The sequence below is a fragment of the Sinocyclocheilus rhinocerous genome, unplaced genomic scaffold, assembly GCF_001515625.1.
Source record: "Sinocyclocheilus rhinocerous isolate Xijiao unplaced genomic scaffold, SAMN03320098_v1.1 scaffold1234, whole genome shotgun sequence".
Taxonomy (NCBI): domain Eukaryota; kingdom Metazoa; phylum Chordata; class Actinopteri; order Cypriniformes; family Cyprinidae; genus Sinocyclocheilus; species Sinocyclocheilus rhinocerous.
Genome location: NW_015656153.1, coordinates 778,873 through 785,310, shown reverse-complemented (window position 1 = coordinate 785,310; position 6,438 = coordinate 778,873). Strand labels below are relative to the sequence as shown.

The 6,438-nt window shown below is 39.8% G+C and overlaps 1 pseudogene; it reads left to right on the top strand.

Moving 5' to 3' along the window:
• The window catches only part of LOC107719471 (NHS-like protein 1), a 28,833-nt pseudogene that overhangs the window by 20,672 nt on the left and 1,723 nt on the right, over positions 1 to 6,438 (top strand).

Here is a 6,438-nt window from a genome sequence, read left to right as displayed (position 1 = left end):
GCGTTAGGCTAACCGAGACTTGTCATTTGCACTTATGTATTGTTGCTCTTTTGTTAGTTTTGACTGCTTTTATTGTGCTAATTTGTAAGTCGCTTTGGATAAAAGCATCTGCTAAATTACTAAATGTAATTGTAATGTAAAATGCATTAATCTGACTGCTAGTATAGAATTTGTGCAATGGCATTGGTACGTAAAAAAGTTTTCTTTTTCAGCATGATTCTGTGTTTATGTCACTAGGTGTTAGTGTGGTCCAAGATGACTGCCATGTTAACGCAAAATAAGGATAAAATTATTGAATGCATCTTTAAGTACATGTTGGAATCTTAAGTTAGATTTATATATTTTTAAATCTGAATTATTATTTCACTGATTTTAGTTAATTATTATTTATTTTACTGATTATTATTTATATTATACTATATCCTGTTTATTTAATTACTATATTCTAACTACAATCATTTTTATATATATATATATATAATTAAGAAAGACAATCATGTGCAAACATACACCATATATCTATAATTCCAATTCCTTATTTTCTTACAGCAAATAAAGAACAAGATGACAGAATTCACTCGATGTGTATGGCAGATCAGTACTCCACCCTCAGTCGAGCAGGAAGCGTAAACTCCACCCTGAGACGCTTAGACACCCGTGACTCCAGTTGCCAAACAGAAGAGGTGAAGATTGTTCCTCCCTCAGTACGCAAAATCAGAGCACAGAGAGGTCACGGAATTGCCGCCCAAATGGCCAGCGTCTCCTCCTCAAGCAGCATTTCCACCATGAGTGAATGTAATGGTATTAGTTACACTCAGCTTAATGACAGTGATCAGAGCTTTCACAGTTTGCCACGCCAAGGTTCTCACATCTCGCATCAACACTGTGAACCAAAGTACACCAGCTCCCCCTACAGGATAAATTCTGGCTCTACAAGCTCCTTGTCCTACCAGTTTGACATGCAGCATGGTTCTTCATCGTCACTGCATATGCTCTCCGATTCCAGAAGCAGTACATTAAACAGCCCCAAACTTGCTGAAAATCCAAATTACCAAGGCTCTGATCAAAATAATAGCCCAAGCTTGTTCAGTCTCAGTGGTGCACTACAGAACTCCATTCTTTACGGACACAAAAGAACAGAGGAAAACCAGATGCAATCACCTCATTCTTTAGCCCAGTTGCTTAGTACTGCTGATGCCTCATTGTCGGCTGTCTCCTCCTGCTACGAATCCACAACCTCCCTCTGTACAGGCATCCATACAGAGACTGAGTCCCAGTGCAGCACACTTGATGGCAGAAACTGCGGCAGTCGTAACTGTGTCCGCAGGGATTCCAACTTCTCAGAGAGCAGCAATCAAAGCTGCAGCACTCTAACCACTGACCAGTGGACGTATGAAGTTTCTCCAAAGGACAATGTCACCTCAAGTTGCTCCTCACCTGTCAGCCATATATACAACAGTGAGGAACATTCTCCCAGCAAGACGGACTCAAGCTCATTGTTCTCTGTTGACAATGAAGGCTACTACACCTCCATGCGCATGGACTCCGGTTTGAAGTCGCATAGTCATGACTCCATCAGTAAAGCGGGAGATGCAAGGCACAGTTTGTATGAGTGCAAGGACCACCACAGTCAAGGGGATCGTGCAAGTCTGCACAGCAACCGCTCCCTGACTCGCAGCATTTCCCTGCGGAAAGCCAAGAAGCCCCCACTCCCTCCAGCGAGAACTGATTCCTTAAGGCGCAAACCTCAGAGGAAGACTCACCACAATGGTTCGGTCCTTAGTGAGCAGTTGATCTCTAGTCTCCAGCAATCCTTAGAGCTTAACCTAAAAACTTGCTCTGAACAGGCACCCTGCAGTGGGTTTGAAGACCCTTGGGTACTCCGACCCAGAAGCCAGAGCACCATAAGTGCAGCAAGCAGTGGAATGTCTGCAGCAGCTGCTGTTTGTCCGGTCACACCTACACACAGTGATAGCAGCAGTCAGCGCTCAGACTATGCAGAGTCCTGGGACTTCTACATGGATTACCAAGGTCCACGGTCTGACCAAGGTCTCTCCTCCCAATTCACAAGATCTGTTAGCACTGAGGAGAATCAAGTAATCATGGGCAATGCACCCTACAACATCGGATTCCCATCGTCCCACTGCAACAGTAGTGGGATTCAGTCAAAACTGGCCTCATCACCTGAGAAGGTTCATCGCCTGACGTCACCATCAAGTGGTTATTCAAGTCAGTCCAACACTCCGACTGCAGGCACCCCAGTTACTTCTCTAATAAGAGCAAAATCTCCTGCAGGGAGGCTGAAACCAAAAGTGCCTGAAAGAAAGTCCTCCCTGCGGTCTTCTGTGTCTTCCTCCTCTACATCCTTGTCCTCTAACACCTCAGATTCCATCAGAAACATACCGCTACCTCCACCTCTACCTGACAAGACCATTACATCATGTGAATTACCCAGCCCCACATCTTGCTCTCCAACAGCAGCTATGGTAGACTCAACCCCACCTCTTCCTTTTCTACCTGACTTATCCTCTGACTTGGAAGAGAGACATAATTCACTTTCAGATTCATCCACAACATCTGAAAAGTGTGACACTATTGATTTTCCCCCTCCCCCACCAAAGGTTTCTGAATATCTGTCAAGCAATGAAGGTACAAATAGTCCTCCACCTCCTTCACTTCTTCCTCCCAAACCTTCACTGTGCATTCTATCTCCTCCTCCTCCTCCTCCACCATTACTTGAGAGGAGTCTTCAAACAGCAGCCATTTTGAACACAGAGAGTTGTCTGACATCTAAGAAGGCTGTGGAAATTGAAAAAGCACTTAACATCAACCACACTGGAGAGCAAGAGAAGACTCAGAGACCAATAATCACTGCCCAAGCTCTTCAGATGGTGCAGCTAAGACCTGTCAAGTTCAAGCAAATAGAAGATATTTTTACAGCAGTCAGTTTTGATGATTTTGATGACCAAGCACATAACCATTCTGAAACAAACTCAGGAAAGTCCTTGGAAAGTGAAACTACAGAACAAACATGGACTGCCATCTGTGTTAGTCAGTCAGAAAATGGTATGGCTACATCTGAACATGAATATTTAGTTAACAAATTTCTTCAGGCATCAACTGGTTCTTTACCTCCTGGCACAGATGAACATGTCAGCAATACTGGTCAGAATGTTTTAGTGCACCTTTCTGAGACATCTCCAGTTTTATCTTCCCGTGAACTTCTGCAATGCACAAACTCCTCAGCTTCTTCTCAAAGTTCTCAGCTGAAACAGAAGCCTCCTATATCACCTAAGAAACCCAGTCTTTCCCTTATTATACCACCCATTATGCGCCTACCTGTCTCTCATGGACTCAAGCTTCAACAGGTTCATGAAGCACAAGAAATACTTGAGTCAGGGCAACTGAATGGCACATCCTCGACAAATGCAGTTAATTTGCAAGCAATTCCTTTGGACCTTGAGGTTGAGGAAGAGAGTTACTCAGACTCTTCAACCCCTGTGGTGAAAAGCAGACTGTCTCTCAGCAGTGAGTTGTCATCAAGCAGTCTGCAAGACCTGCAACTCTCTGATCTCATTCTTCATGAGCATGACCTCGGCCTGAGTGATAAGGACTTTGGGCTCTGTGATGATAAAAGTACATCAGATGATGGTTCAAGCAGCAGCTCGGGATCCATCAACTTTAAAGAGGACGAACACGAGGAAAATGGTAAGGGCTTCTATTATTACTTGCCTAAATGAGAGAACGTTTCTGTGTATGGAGGATCACTTTAGTGTGTCAACCAATGATTGTGCCATTTGATCATGCATTTAAATTTACTATCAGCGTTGGATCCATCTGCAAAGATGCATTTTTGTTGCATGAATTACTAGATAATATTATGTTTATTAGGTTATACGTTCTGTATTTCATAGCCTCAATGATCATTATCATCTTTCTTTCTTCCGAAAAGTTAAAATAAATTGGTTTAATATAGTTCTATCAACACCCCTCCAACCCTCCCATATATCCCCCTTGTGAGTGAAGCAGAGTGGATGCTCTTCATTACCACCCACACAGGTCCTGTTTTACGTGCTACAGGAATGACTACAACTCTATGATTCTTTTTATCCATTACATAACTAGTTACCCTTGAATCAGCTAAGAACGTTGAATGAGAGCCCTTGAGTGTGTGATGGTTAGCGGGTTTAGACTATAATAGTCTCAAGCCTCTGCAGTGCTCACTAAAGTGCAGTTATTGCACAACAGCAGGACTACCAAAGGAGTGTGAATAATTTAAGGAGCAGAAAATGTCTGTTGCAGCATGGGTTTTATGCCTTTCTGATTTTCAGTCAGTGTAGGTTCAGTCTCCATTGTTTCTTCTCACTTTGAGAGGTACAGTAAGCTGTGTTTGTGTGTGGGTTGTAGGTGCCGTGTTTGACTCGAGCACTGAAAGCGCATCTAGCATTAACGCTAACGGAGAGGCTGTGGGGGCGATGGTGACGCCTGTTTGTCTCCGTACTACAGAGGACCTCTTTGCTGCCATTCATAGGTAATGTGATGTTTTCTTTTATTTAGTCAGTAGAGCCTGCATTATGCATAGAAGTAAAATGATATTTGGATAAATATAAGCATAAAACTGCTGTAGGCTGTGCTTAAAAAGGTAATGTAGGTTAAAAGTTTTACTAGATCGTAATATGTACCATCACAATAATTTACTTGTAAATGGATAATTTAGTTTCTCTTGCACTACTCAACATGAATCAAAGTTTTATACATTTGCATGAAAAGTATTGTATTACATTTGTATTGACCTGTAAAAACACCTGACATAATTTATTCAGGAAAGGTCAGAATATTTAATCCTCACTCATTTTGTTGTGCCAATTCATTTGAATGTGATTAGTGACCAGATCATCAAAAATAACTTTGTTTTTGTCTAATAAACAGGGTTGAGAAAAATTCAGAATTTCAGAACGGGCTAATAATTACAGGAAGAGGATTTAACTATATCTTTTTCCCGCATATTAGACAAATGTAGCCATCAAATAGATTTTTTTTAATTTATGCCACAGAACATCACAAAATAAAAATACTCCAATATGTTTATAGATTTTATGTTTATGGGTTATTAAAAACTTAATGCATTATTAAAAATTATAGTCAACTCTATGTACAATTAGATTGTTACATTTTAATTCAGCTTTAATACTTTTATTTATTTTAATGCACAACCATGATGATAACAGATGAATCAGTCTGTGAAGCTATTCATTCTTTCATCAGAATCAATATGAAATGAATAATAATATAATTTTTAAGAAATAATAAACTAATATAGATATTTTCAATTTACACAAACAAATTTTTAAATTCAATTGTTTGGCTGATGCAAAGTTCTATAGAATGCCTTTTAGTATCTCTTTGTATTGAAATATTACTAATTAATAATTACGACCCTGGTATTTTGGATGGTCTGGACAACGTTTATGATACCGACTTTTATGACAAGCTGGGATCTTTTAATCATTCGATTTTATTGTTATTAGAGTTGTGTCATGTATTCATGCATTTGTGTTGAATCATTTGTCTAAACGTGTCATCTGGAGCAGTCTGCGTAGACAGAACATGAACATCCAATTACAGGTGTGGATTGGACTGGCAAGTAATAAAGTCTTTGGCTGGTGTTGTCTCCTTGTAGTTTGGCTAGGGTCAGATTACACCCATAATCTAGTAGCTCCCTTAAAAGAATTGATCATCCTCTTTTTTGCCCTCTCTAATCCCCAAGCTCTGCTTCACAGTGTTTGTATTGTGGTGACACACCTTTTGTTAGGTTATAAGTTAAATGTATTTCAACCAACCTGAAAGTAAGCAAACAGAGCTGGGAAGATTATTCTGGTATGACTGTCATAGTGTTGTAGGACAGAACTAAAAAGCACATGATGCAGTGTTATTCTTAGAAGTTTTGTCATTATTAATTTGTGTGAATCAAAGTTTAATGCCTAGAAAGAGCTAACATCCAAGTGCTCCGATTAAACAGCCTTAAGGGAACATGGTGTCCTGAATCTTAAGGAAGCATGGTGGTAGATGAAGAATTATTTAAAGGCAAAGTTATTTTCTAAGGGTATAGCAGAATACAAAAATGATTTACCATAACTCCTACAAGATAATACAAGCAATAAAGTACTAAAAGTAGCACTATCTAGTTATCTGTTATCAGGTAACCTTCAAAACTGATAATCTCCAAACCTAAAATTTAATAATGTTGAATCCCTTCTAAATGATCTTTTCCAACATTTTTATCTAAGTAGACAGTGGCATCTGTTTACAGTCCTAAAACAAAGGACAGTCGCACTTTCACTTATTTATAGATTTTAAAAAAAGCTACACATGGAAATTTTACACTCATGGTATCAACAACATCAACAGCAGTAACTATGCCAAAGGCTTACCTGAAAA